This window comes from Morone saxatilis, unplaced genomic scaffold (genome assembly GCF_004916995.1).
Source record: "Morone saxatilis isolate NCDOM2014 unplaced genomic scaffold, NCSU_SB_2.0 Contig15, whole genome shotgun sequence".
NCBI classification, from domain to species: domain Eukaryota; kingdom Metazoa; phylum Chordata; class Actinopteri; family Moronidae; genus Morone; species Morone saxatilis.
Window position 1 is genome coordinate 20,018,475 of NW_023339707.1, and position 11,660 is coordinate 20,030,134.

The window sequence follows — 11,660 nt, forward strand, 5'->3', positions numbered from 1 at the left end:
ACATAAATCCATCCATAATGCTGCTCATGTTGATCCCATCCAATAACTCTGAATTTAGCTCGAGGAGGGAACTCCAATGACTCTGCCTCCCTGCTCCACACTTTGATAGCAACAGTCCACTGATTCAGAAATGACCGTCAAACCGAAGTCAGGAAATAGATTTACAGCTCTTTCAGTTCCACCTTTGAAATATCACTGCTTCCCCTTGAGGAGCTGCTCCCACTGACACTGAATTCATTTGCCCCTTCGCATTTATAGGCACGTGCGGAGTGCTCCTTAATTAACTGTAGTGGAATCTCTTCTTTCACCGTCTGCATCCTTCCAGTGAGAGGCAGCCTCTGAACAGCAGCTCTCGCTGAGTCCCCCCTCAGCGAGCACTAAGAAACAAATGTTCCAGTACAGCCTGGCTGAGTGTAGAGACTGTATCACATGTCTTAAAGCCAGACTGCCTCTGGATTAGATGGCATAGTGGAACTCCACCTGATCATATGCTTCTGACAAATGCAAATCAGGGAAACTGGCACCACTGTCATCACTTAGACCACATGAATAATAATTATTTACATTTAGAATGGATTTCTTTTCCTCCTGAGGCAACATTTCCCTTTATTCCTTTAATTTTTTCTAGTTTCTACTCTGCCCTACATAAAGAGAACTAAGAACATGCTTAATCTTTTTAAGTGATTAAAAGTTCTTCCAAGAAACTTAACAACACAATCAGGATGTCATATTATCAGATACAAGCACATGAGGAGGAAAAGACGTAAACCCTCAGCCCTTAGCTTACCTTGGTGTTGTTAGAGGAAGGTGGATAAAAGAAGATTAGGAAAGAACATGTTTTCACAAGCTGAGCAGAAAAGAAAATTGAAAGTGGATTGTGTTGAGAAATAATAATGTCAATTCAGCTGAAGGTAATCTTCACCTACAGTAGGGGAGTTCTTCAGTCTATGATGGAGACGTAATGGTGATCGTAGCAGAGGAGGGGAGGTGAGTGCGGTTATTTGGTGTAAATCAGCACTGATCTGTATGTGTGGTGCGGGAAACAGCTTCATCCTCACCGTTCCCCTCCACCTTCACTACATGGTGAGTTCTACTTTTGCATTGTGTCTGAATTTTATTTATTTTTTATCACTGGCATGCAGAACATGCCCAAGGCCTGCAGCTCACACTGCCATCTCTACGGCATAAAGTCTTCACATTTTATTTTGATGCTTGCTTACGAAGACAGGGTGCATTCCCAGTTCAGGAAGGAGTGAAGAATACCCAGAGTGAGAGGAACAGCAAGAAACTGCTTGAGATGTAGGCGCACTACAACACAGCATTAATGTCTGAGGCTTTGGAGGAGTCAACTCTGTGCAGAGGGGATTTGGGATATAAGAGGAGGAAGCCAAATACCATAAATTGCTGAGTTGTTCTGAGCAGAACAATAGTTTCTGAAGATGGGGCACTTGTTAATTGTTCATAGAGTTTTTTCCCATGTTGACGCTGTGCTTTGACACACTAGGACTGAACTTTATTGGAGCCATCTGTTTCACAGTGAGTTTGTTCAGAAATCTGTAGGATTTCTGGAGCACACAGGAAGCTGTGTATCCACAATGCAGTGCCCTAAAATCAATCATATCATTGATCTTTATTCCTGTAACACACTTGGAAAGAAATGTTCACACAGTCAGACTTGAATGTGTGAAATAGGGCTGGGTGATACAATATAATTCAGGGCCAGAATCATCAATATTGTTACTGTTTTAAATACTTTTACGAATTATTATTAATAGTGGGCAGCTAATATATTATCATTTAGGGGAAAAATCCATGTGTCATGATTTCTGAGGTGAATGCATCATTAATAATCTTCTTCTCAATACATTTTCATTAGCCTACCATGATTGGCCAATTGCTAAGCATTTACTTCTCTCAGTCATTTAATCAGATGCATGGTAAAACACGAGATAGTTTTAACATATTTATACAGGCAATTGCAGCATACAACAGCAGCACAGAAGCAGAGTGAGAGTATTCTGGGTTTTTGAGTCACTGATCAGATTGTAGGTAGTGCTGAAACGCAAGACTTAGTATCAGTAGTATCAATACTTTTCCTATGAATCCGGCCATCCCTAATGTGCAACAGCCGTTAACCTTTATGAATGTCTAGCTTATGGCTGGGTAAACATAATAAAGATCCGTGGTAAAGTTGGACACAATCGAACAGGAAAATAAAGTAACTGTAAACAAATCACTAACTGGAAAGGGGGTGGAACCTAGTGAAGCACAGTTAAGAGGTTCTTTGCTGCCTGTTCAGAAATAATAAGCTTTTTTAAAAATGACATGTTTATTTTTGGACATTATAAATGTTGTGTGCGTTTGTCCTAGAATTCACAAAGCTTAAATTCACTTATAGGCTGTAGCTATCATTCCCATCTTACATTGGTGATCTCCTGTTTAATGGGAAACTTAAGAAACGGTCAAAATGCATTGAAAGATTAAGTCAGATATTATATGATCTTCTATATTTATATATTTTTCTTGTCAAAAAATTCCTTGAAAAAAACAAAACTAACAATGTGTTAGTCCATCTCTCAGTACAGTCTGACTTTCCCAGCCTTTCTGTAGCACTCAGCCGCTAGCCCATTGGTTCCTACTCAACACACAAGGTTTAAATTGGTATTTGTTATGTGGGGTGGCTCTGTGGTTTCAGGGTTGCCATGGTGCATATGTGTGTACCAAGGCTATAAAATCTGATTGATATCATTTGACAAACTGTAAATGAAATATAACAAGGTGAAACCACCCTCTGCTCTGAACACTAAAACGCTAATCAGTCATTCTAGATACGGTTGGCAGTGCGCAAAACAGCTGCTGACAATATAATCTTTTTGTAAGTGTATTCTCCTGTTTATCTGTATCAAATATAGGAACATAGACTGTATAATTCAAAATTGACATAGAGCCTGTGTGTGTTTCCGAAGAGTCGTGTTGAAGATCAGTGTGGTCGACTCTCGCCATCACCATTTTGAAAGTCATGACTCCACTGGCCAAGGTGGAGCGCGGGTCGAGCTGAATGTAGCCTGGTTGCTGAAACCCTGCCTTTCATTATAATATTTAATATAATATAATTTAAATAGGTGAATTTTATAATAAAAAAAAATCACCCCCCATGCAGTTGTCAAGCTATAGAGAACAACACCAATTTTTGAAATCATGCTGGAAACAAGTTTATTGCTGTTGTAAATTTGGGTAATATGGGGGTTTATGGCGATTGACTCACTTTTGCAGCCAGCCTCAAGTGGCTGTTAAAGGGACTGCAATTTCTCACACTCTGGCTTTATTTTACAGCCATGGTTCCTGCTTGTATAGGAATGGTTTTGTTAGCACTAAATGAGACAGAATAATGCAAAGTAATATGAATAGACTTTCTTTTTTCTTTCTTTCTTTTTTCCTTTTTTTTTCCTTTTTGTATTGCCTTTAATTGACAGTGACAGCTGGAGATAGACAGGAAAGGGGGGTAGAGAGAGGGGATGACACGCAGCAAAGGGCCACAGGTCGGATCCGGAAATAGACTTTCTTTATAAGAGTAACGCTGAATTGGATTCAATTTACATTTTAAAATATTCTATACACCGGCTGCCAACAGCTTTTCAAATTTTTCATGACTTTTCATTCCCATTACAATTATTTATACTATTATCAAGTTAATGTGATTTGAAGTAAAGCGTTCCCTGATGGCATAAAGAGTGTAAGCTCACCCATAAAGGTTAGCATAGATGTTGCTAGCATCAGAACTGTTACATTAGAACTGGATTATTTCTATTTATTCATTGAAAGAAGAGCAAAGACCAGTGCTGAAGGCTTTTTGTAGTTGGAAAACAACTATCTGGTGCAGTCAGATTGTAAAACAGCTGGGTACAGTTTTAGAAAATATTTCTCAAACTGCAGTAAATAGTATATTTGTTGGGGACTATTTTCAGTGGTGAATTAATACACATTTGGTGTTGTAGTGAGTTTTTACAGGCAGCAGGATGGTTTATGTGGGACTGAGTCAAAATAAAGCTCCTATGTTCATGGAGGCATTCAGTGCGACTGTGTGGCTCCTTTATGTGTTTTCAATACTTTTTGGACAACAATGGAGTTATATGGCAGAGAGGAATAAGCTATATTAAGCTTTGGCTACTCAGGCAATACGTATCAGTAGGATTAATTCATTGTTGGTTTTAGTGTTGACATGGAATTTGTTGATAATAGGAAAAATATAGAAGAATATATAACATCTGAACAGAAGAATCGATTTTGACAATTTCTGAGACTACACAAGAAGGACTTGTTGTATGTATTGACGTTTATGGATCTGTATCCAGATCTGCATATCATATCATATCATATCATATCATATCATATCAATTTAAGATGGAAGGAATGCCTACAGCATATGACTGCATATAGGCTTTGTGAATTCTAGTACAATGTGGCCACAGTAGGCACACAACAGGCTTCTTTTAACATAAGTGGGAAAACGACGATGTGGTATAATACAATGAATACCAATTGCTTGTTTAATATTTCTATACGGATGAATGTTTTTTTCACTTTTTGCAGGAACAGCGGAAGTTAACTTAACAAAACTAACTCTGCCCTTGAAAAAAGGGATTTCCTGTGACACCCCTTTTACAGTCATGTCTAAAATTTGGTAAACAATTATTAGGTTTTATTTGACATGTAAGTTTCATTGACTTACAATAACAAAATCCAACTTTATTGTGAAATTATTCCAGTCCTAAAAATACCACAAGTACCCCTGAATGTATATTTATCATTTTTGCAGTGCAACAAACCAATCAAAAATATTTTTTTCCTGACCTGCAGACTACCAGTTTCTGTCTGAAGAAGGTTCATGCACTGCTGATTCAATGGACTCCTCCTTGAAATGTTCTGACGGCTGCTCTCTGAAAAGTAACCCTGAAAAGAGGAAGATTTTTGTGAAAATGTTCACATGAGTTGTCTCCTAAACCTAAAATGGTCAGTACAGATATGGCCAGGAAGCAGACAGCCCATAAGCTCCCACGGGCTTTTGGCCTGAATGCTGTTACCTACAGTGATGAGATTCTTAACGACATATACAAAGCATTGTGTGTCTTCTTACATCTACAGAAAGACAATGCAAAGTCAAGTATTTTACAAATAATGGCAGCAATATGGGTCTACTCTTAACGCCTGTCTGATTCCATATCAAATTTCCTTTCCAAATGGCATGCCTACAAGATAAGGTGTTGGTTGCTACTTTACGCCGAGGGTGGCTAAGCAGAGTAAAAATGTCAATAAATCGTTAGATTTTGCTCTGGGTGGGAGAGCTGGAGATGTCTCAGGAAGAACTATGGTGCAGTTTTCTATTTAGCTTCCCCCTCAGCTGTGCCTACTCTTGTCATAACAGGGATCACTGAAGGTTTAGCTGCCCTAAAAAAACATGTGACATTTTAAGATGATATTACTGCTGATTACAATGATACCATTTCCAGGAGGCCGATTTCTATTAGACATAGAAATCTTGTCATACTGTAGATCGTGTCATGCATCACCACGCAATGCCTTTTGAACTATAAAGGAAGCGGAGGAGGAGGGGGGTTCGTGTAGATAAAAGTCATACATTTCTACAGGCATTCCTGTTATAATTTTCATACAAATCCTCACATGCAGCTTCCATTCATACAAGCTGTTTGGATGCATAGCTCTGACACACAAAAGACAAGTGGTGTGAAAACACGTTTAAAGATTCAACAATAGAAGGAGATATTATCTTGCTGTTGGTTTAACAACTGAAATATCATTTCTCTGGGATCAATAAATCACTGCCAGTAAATTACTTACAGTGAAATAGTGAGGGATGCCTTTCAAGTGATTCATTTGCATTTTCATTGAGTGTTTTTGTTTTCTGAAGCATTCTCTGCTCCTTTCTGGAAAGGTCAATGGGAAACAGTTGGTGTCTACTTTATCTGCATGAGCCAACTCTCAAGTTCAGCCAAGTAAGAAATAAGATTATCTTTATAGAAGGCAGTGTGAGAATCTGGCCTTTGAATCTTATTCAGTAGAGTATTAATGTCTTAGTCGGTAGAATCAGCCCAAACTGCTATTAAAATAACTGAAGTCTTGAGTGGTGTGTTTTTCAATTCGCTGAGCCCCTCATGTTTAATGGAAATTGAGTGTCTCACCCTTTACATCAGTTGATCTTAACATTTAATAGATTCTTTTAAGGATATTAATCTTTTCCATTATATCTTTGTTGTGGATAAGAGTGAGGCATATTTCTCTCAGGCGAAACAACTCATTAACTTCCAAGACACAAATCTTTCTACACCTAAAGTGTGATATGAGAAAACTCAGGTAAAAAACTGAATAAAAAGCTTCCAGTTTGTAAACGTAATGCATGCCTAGCTCTATTTTTTTAAAGCATATAATTAAAAACTGAAAATGCCTTTTTCTTCCATTATTTCCTGGGTCCGATTGACATTTACTGAGAGCTACACTATTTGATCCCACCATTAAGTCAAATGTCATTGCATGCACATTATGAAATTTTCAAATTAACAAAGAGAACTACAGTAGTGCAGTGTCAGGCAGAAAAAATAGAGCTAGCACATAGACATTTAAACATAAGTAGCCATTCTTTTAGCCCAAACTGCTGATGACAGTCTCCAGAGAGAGCAGATGCTGTTGCCTTCTGGCTGGGCTTCACCGTTCCATTCCAGTAACTGCCTCTGTGCCTCCTGAGATTTGCTACTGTAAAACCTGCCCTCTCTCTCTCTCATGGCATCCAGGTGAAGAAAAAACACTAATAAGATAGGTGGCTTTTATTCCTGGCTTTAAAAATGTCATCAGCCGTCAGCGGTTATCTGGGTTAAGTGTTCAGGCCTGTGTTAATAACTGAGATTAAATGTACAGTATATGCCAAGTGTGATGTATGTTCCTTGCATTTGCTGTCTTTAAGATTGTAAAATCAGATATGAAAACATTAAAAAAGAAAGATTACAGCTTCTTTGAGGGATTTTGAAAAGGGAGGAAATCTTGTGAGACATTTTCTCCCTACAGTCATAGAATCAACCATTTTCATTGCCTTTAATGTGTCCTCCCCAGCTCATACGGTTGACATGGTGCATTGAAGTCACGTTGGCTCCATCACATCACATGACAACCCCAAAATTGTGGTTGTTCATGTAATTGAACTTGCCAGTCGTCCTCTGGTGCCTGTATTCATCTCCTGAGATGAAACCACATTTGCCCTTCAGATGTTTACGTTAGCACCTGAATGGAATGAACATAATAATTTGGTCATGTTCCTGTAACAGCCATATGTTATACGTCAGGTATACACCCACCAGATCTTGAGGAGTCGTGTCTGCGTTTGTGCTTTATTTGAAAAACACATCCAACCTGAGCAGAACACTGCAGTACAGAGCAGTTCCACAGACAATGGTTATGTGATATTTTCTTGTGAAATCAGGTTGCTGTTACGGCAACTTAAAGATACACATTTTAGGAAGAAATCAGAGAGAAATATGTCAAATCTCTATCTAATCTCCTTTGCAGTCATAAAGGGATTCAGCAGATATCTCAGTCTACCCTCCCTGACAAGGTCAGATTGTCTCATGCAACCTTTTGTGGAAAGCACTCAGCACAACAAATGGACCCTAAACTGTTTGATACCTGCTGTTTGCACTCTAAAGGCAGCTCGCTAGAGTTGATTATGGAGACCCACCCCGGCACTCTCCATCCCAGAGTATTTGTTCTGGGCCAGTGGTGACTGAATATGACTTGAACAGCTGGAGGAACCTCACTGACAGAGGTCAGCTAAAAACCTTTCTATAAGTGATGATGCAATTTCTGTTATCTGACGGTTGGATGGTCAAAAATTAATAGATAGCACAGTATGACACAACTCCGCTACAGATCAGAAGGACATCCTGTCTTCGGTGACTGTGAAGACAATATGATCTTTTCTTACCCAAGAAAATCTGTAAAACAACACTGTATTTAAAGTCAAACTTACATTTCTTTATAGAGCAGCACAATTTATTGAAATATTACTAAAATCACAATATCACAGAAGCTGCAATAAAACTAAAATGTGTGACATAACAGCATTGTAATGAAGTACAGTAGTCCAGTAGAGATGTCCTGGCCAATAAACCTTGTTCTCCAGATGTAAGTAACATCCTTGTTTGGTACAGACCCCAACACATATCACATTATGTATCTTTTTTTTTTTTTTTTTGAGAAAATTAAAATTAGGAAGCAAAAATTATGATTTACACTGATCGTGAATCATTTATTTATTGAAATGTTTTTCCTAAGAAATCCATATTTAACCTCAGTGTTGGATTTGACTTGTGTACTTGGTTACCACAAAGATGAAATTGAGGTTGTATGTATTTTCTGTGTTCGCCAGGAGCAGTGAATTTTTGGTACCAACTGACAATGTCGGTAGGCCTACTTTAATTTATTTGTGTCTACAGCAAGGCCGTAGCCATGGAGACAACACTGGGGGTGACCACATCTGCCGGGGGAAATTCCAAATTTAAAAACTAATTTCTTGATGTTCTAAAATATTTAAAAATCACTAACACGTGGGATAAACATTTTATTTATTTTTCTGTCCAGTAGGATTGAACTGTTGCAATGTCAGTCTTATAATCGTTAATATTTGCTCCTTTTTATCATCACTATAAACAGTGATATATCATGTGTAACACTCATTACATGACATTGCAGGCTTAGTTTGGACCAGGCTGGACTTTTTTTACTAAACAAGCTCTGTTTTGATGCTTTTTATGCACTCCAACACCTTATGTTCATTCAAAGTACATGTCTTAGTCATTGAAATCCTTAAATTATTATGAATGTGATGTTAGAAATATTAGTAGTTGTTAGTAATTATCATAAAGAGCAGAATAATTTGAAAAAACATGTATTTGTGTTATGCTATGTTAATTATCACCTTGTCTTTTATGCCTTAATTTTCATGGGGGCACTATTTTCCCTCTTACATTAAGTGTTTTGACATTTTGTAATTAAATGTGATTAAATAAATGCATAATTATTATTATTTTTATTATTATTAATTGCTTATCAAGTATACACACAAACACATTATTTGCGTAGTGTCTTCAAAATGTCCGATAGATGTGTCCACAAGGAATATAACATAGTGCTTTAACCACTGAATATCATCTCCACATACTTAGAATATATATATATATATATATATATATAATGGCATACTTATACATACACAACTTGTAATGGCACACTAGAGGAATTACAGGAATCACATTTTCTCCTGAATAATTAAAAGTGACACTGAGACTGTAGAATTATGGAGTAATTGACTTGTGACCTGTCATAATATTAATATATAATATAATAGTCAAACAATAACAATAGTAATAATAATATTTGTAATACAAAATTATTCTATTTGCTGCTGGCAATGTGTAATGACCTGTTGCTACCTTGACATTTCTGCTCGTTATTGAAAGTTAAATGGTAGCCTGGTACCTAGCTATCTACCCATCTGAGTGGAAAACATCTTTCAGTTATATGCTTTATACATATGCTTCCAACTAGTTATGGCTTGAAGACCTTCCCTTTATTCTACAAAAGCAAAGGAAGGTCATCCTACTTACATTCTATGTTTACCCTGTTCCACATTAACAGTGCAGGCTAGCAAGAAAAGTGGTTCTTGGAATTATTCAAGCTTCGCTACTACTTCTTGAAAACACTTTGGATATAAGAAGATGTTTTAGGTGCCTAAAGACCCTTCAAGTCTCTTTTGTTGTCTCTTTCGCACTCATACAAATCGCACACACAGAGGACCCAAAATGTATTTGATCAGTAATATAATATTATTTTCAATGGCTTTATTGCATGAGAAGAATGACAGATGAATAGATTCATGATTTTATTTTATTTTTTAAAGTTATCATTTAGTTTTGAGATCATTCATAAAACATCTGTAGCTGTAGCCTCACAGACACTCCTTACAATGCCACTGTTGGGGTGGCCTTTTTTAGCATATTTGAGCATTTATATAATTTCTGCCTTGGTGCACTAACTATGGTGTTGCAATAAATCAAACAAAAAGTAACATCTAGGAATCGGTGCTAATGTTTCCACAGAAAGTGAAAGCTAGTTAGCCTAGCCTTGCAAGCACTTCACATGACACCATCATAATTGTTTTGGCACACTTGTCTGAGTGGCGCTGTCCATGGTACTGAAAGGGGGATTTAATTCTGGCATGTTAATTCCAGTCTAAGATTGCTCTCCTGGCTCCAGCTTCATACACGAGTGGTTTTGATCTTCTAACATAACTCTACAACTATTCCTTTCATATTAATTTGCTAAAGATGAGAGGGCCATCTTGACTTTGTGTTAAAGGTCCGGTTTGGCAGTTGAGGACTAATAAAAAGTACATGGTAAAAAGTCCATAAATCCGTAGGTCCACACAGCAGGCTGCACTACAGGATTAGAAAATGTTCGAAGTAAAAGAATTACTAGAAATCTTCTGAATATTTTCCCGACCTGTTCGAGTGAATTTCATCTCACCATTACTGTGCTCACTACTTTTCCCCAACTCCACAGGCATAATAGGAAAATAGCTAATATAAAAACTGAAATTGTATTCTTTCCTCTGTAAAGAGAGATGATTGCATATCAAGTTGGCTGGTTGAAGTACCTCCTGTGTATGACTCCTGTGTGGTGGGAGAGGAAGCATTTTTCTTCCAACCAATGGAAGAGTGAGTCAGGTTTATGACTATGGGGAGCAGAGGGTGGCCTTTATTTCCCTGAGAAGAGTCATTATTATTGCCCTGTAAATTTATGGCTTGCTTCAAGAGAGAACCTACCAGCAGAGTGCCTGTCATTTCTCTTACTATCTTATGCATTATTGATAAGTCTAAGGTCCTATCATCCATTGTGTGCTATTGCCATAACTCAACAGCAGAAAACAACTTATACAGTATACTGTAGATGTGTAGAGTAAGTCTCTCTTTTGTTCTCTCTACTGTAGTTTACACCACCATTTTACGACAACATTTTTGACGACTTTCACCTGTTAAACAGAAGTTATGACAATACCAAGCATGATATCAACAGCTCTGACCCCTCTTATACCACCACTTATCTCAAAAATATTTTTTATATTTAACATCTAACATAGAAAATATTTAACACACACACACACACACACACACACACTTAAAAGAATGATTCCCCTGTAGAATTGTCAGTTGCAAAAAAAAAAAAAATTGGTTTATCAAATTAAACTCAGTGTCATGAACCGGTTTACACGGGTTTGACAGAATAGATGTGGGCTGTAATGAGCATGCTAATCCACAGCAAGAAGCTCTGGATCAGGCACAAGGGACAAGAGTGGTTTCTCGTTTTCATAATGCAGATGAACCCAGCCAGAAAAACAGGAAAAAAAATTCATTCAATTCATTAAAGCACCTCTTTGAATTATACAAACAGAAATGAGATATTTAAATCTGGTACTGACTATCATGTGGTTTCAAATGGAAAGAAAAAGCTGCTTCATGGGGCTGTGTAAAGATAATCACATTACAATAGCCAGAACAACTGATTAATTGTAGGAGTCGATTAATGCGTCAATTATTATG